The sequence below is a fragment of the Etheostoma cragini genome, chromosome 11 (genome assembly GCF_013103735.1).
Source record: "Etheostoma cragini isolate CJK2018 chromosome 11, CSU_Ecrag_1.0, whole genome shotgun sequence".
Lineage (NCBI taxonomy): Eukaryota > Metazoa > Chordata > Actinopteri > Perciformes > Percidae > Etheostoma > Etheostoma cragini.
Window position 1 is genome coordinate 27,287,231 of NC_048417.1, and position 2,050 is coordinate 27,289,280.

Sequence of the window (2,050 nt, forward strand, 5' to 3'; positions counted from 1 at the left end):
GGAAACTGCAGCACTTTTTTAAGGGTAAAAATTTAGGCGAGAAAATCATATATTTTCAAGTGATTTTCAAGAGGTTAAGTCTTTTCTATTTACAAAGACCAGGGCATGGAGAAGGAGATGTCCTGGAAAGTGTTCCAGGAGTCTTCTTTTTATGATGAAAAACAGAGGTGGGAGGTCGAAAAAGGGAAAAATTATGAACAATGAGGGAGGGTGTTGATTGTGTATATACTGTATATTTTGCCCATTTCATATTTATTTTACATATTATTTGGTTTTATGTTTTATGTGTGACCTTGCACTGTTAGATTTGGTGTCTTAAAACCGTCATTGTTGTATTTAAGAAACAAGAATTTACATTGACCAATGTTTACGTGTCTCATTAATAATTGTAACATTTCTATAATTGAATGCAAAGGTTTTAAGAAATTGTAATGTTACACATAATAACGGGTAGTGCGGGTAAACTGGCAGCGTCTGGAGGAGGCCCCTGTCCGACGGACTTTCAACTCACACCTCCGGCGGAGCTTTTCGGGCACCCCTGTGGAGGCTGGGGGCATTGAACCTGAGTGGACAATGTTCAAAGTTTCCATTGCTAAAGTTGCGGCGGGGAGCTGGGTCTTAGGGTTTTAGGTGCCTCAAGGGGCGGTAACCCACAAACACCCTGGTGGACACCGGTGGTCAGGTAAGCCGTCCGACTGAAGGAGTCTTTCCGGGATATGTTGTCTTGGAGGACTCCGGAGGCAGTTGCAGGGCACCAACGGGCCCGAAGGGCTGCAGCCTCTGCCATGACAGAGGCAAACCAGCGGGTGTGGGAGAAGTTCGGAGATGACATGGAGAAGGACTTTCGGTCGGCACCAAGGTGCTTCTGGAAAACCGTTCGCCAGTAAGGCCTTACTGTTTACAGTAAGGATGGGACGTTGTTGACCTCAACTGGGGAGGTAATAGAGCGGTGGAAGGAGCACTTTGAGGAACTCCTAAATCCAGCTGACACGCCCTCTGTGGTAGAGGTGGAGCTGGAGGATGATGGGGGATTGTCGTCAATTTCCCTGGTGGAAGTCGCTGAGGTAGTCAAACAACTCCACAGCGGCAAAGCCCCAGGGATTGATGAGATCCGTCCAGAAATGCTTAAAGCTCTGGGTGTGGAGGGGATGTCTTGGTTGACACGCCTCTTCAACATAACGTGGAGGTCTGGGACGTTGCCTAAGGAGTGGCAGACCGGGGTGGTGGTTCCCTTCTTCAAAAAGGTGGACCAGAGGGTGTGTGCCAATTACAGGGGTATCACACTTCTCAGCCTCCCTGGTAAAGTCTACTCCAAGGTGCTGGAAAGGAGGGTTCGGCTGATAGTCAAACCTCGGATTGAATTGTGAGTGTTGCGACTGGGTTTAGGATCAGCACCTTTAAATCTGAGGCCATGGTTCTCAGCAGGAAACCAATGGAGTGCTTTCTTTGGGTAGGGAGTGAGTCCTTACCCCAAGTGAAGGAGTTTAAGTTCCTTGGTGTCTTGTTCGCGAGTGAGGGGACCATGGAGCGTGAGATTGGTCAGAGAATCGGAGCAGCCGGTGCGGTATTACATTCCGTTTATGGCACCGTTGTGACGAAAAGAGAGCTGAGCCGGAAGGCAAAAATCCAAACCATCAGGGCCCTGTGTGAAAAAGTGATTGCCCCCTAAACCTAATAACTGGTTGGGCCACCCTTAGCAGTAACAACTGCAACCAAGCGTTTGCGATAACGTGCAATGAGGCTTTTACAGCGTCCTGGAGGAATTTTGGCCCACTCATCTTTGCAGAATTGTCCAAATTCAGTTACATTAGATGGTTTTCGAGCATGAATGGCCTTTTTAAGGTCATACCCCAACATCTCAATAGGATTCAGGTCAGGACTTTGGCTAGGCCACTCAAAAGTCTTCATTTTGTTTTTCTTCAGCCATTCGGTGGTTGACTTGCTGGTGTGTTTAGGATCATTGTCCTGCTGTAGAACCCAAGTTCGTTTCAGCTTGAGTACACGAACAGATGGTCGGACATTCTCCTTCAGGATCTCTTGGTAGACAGCA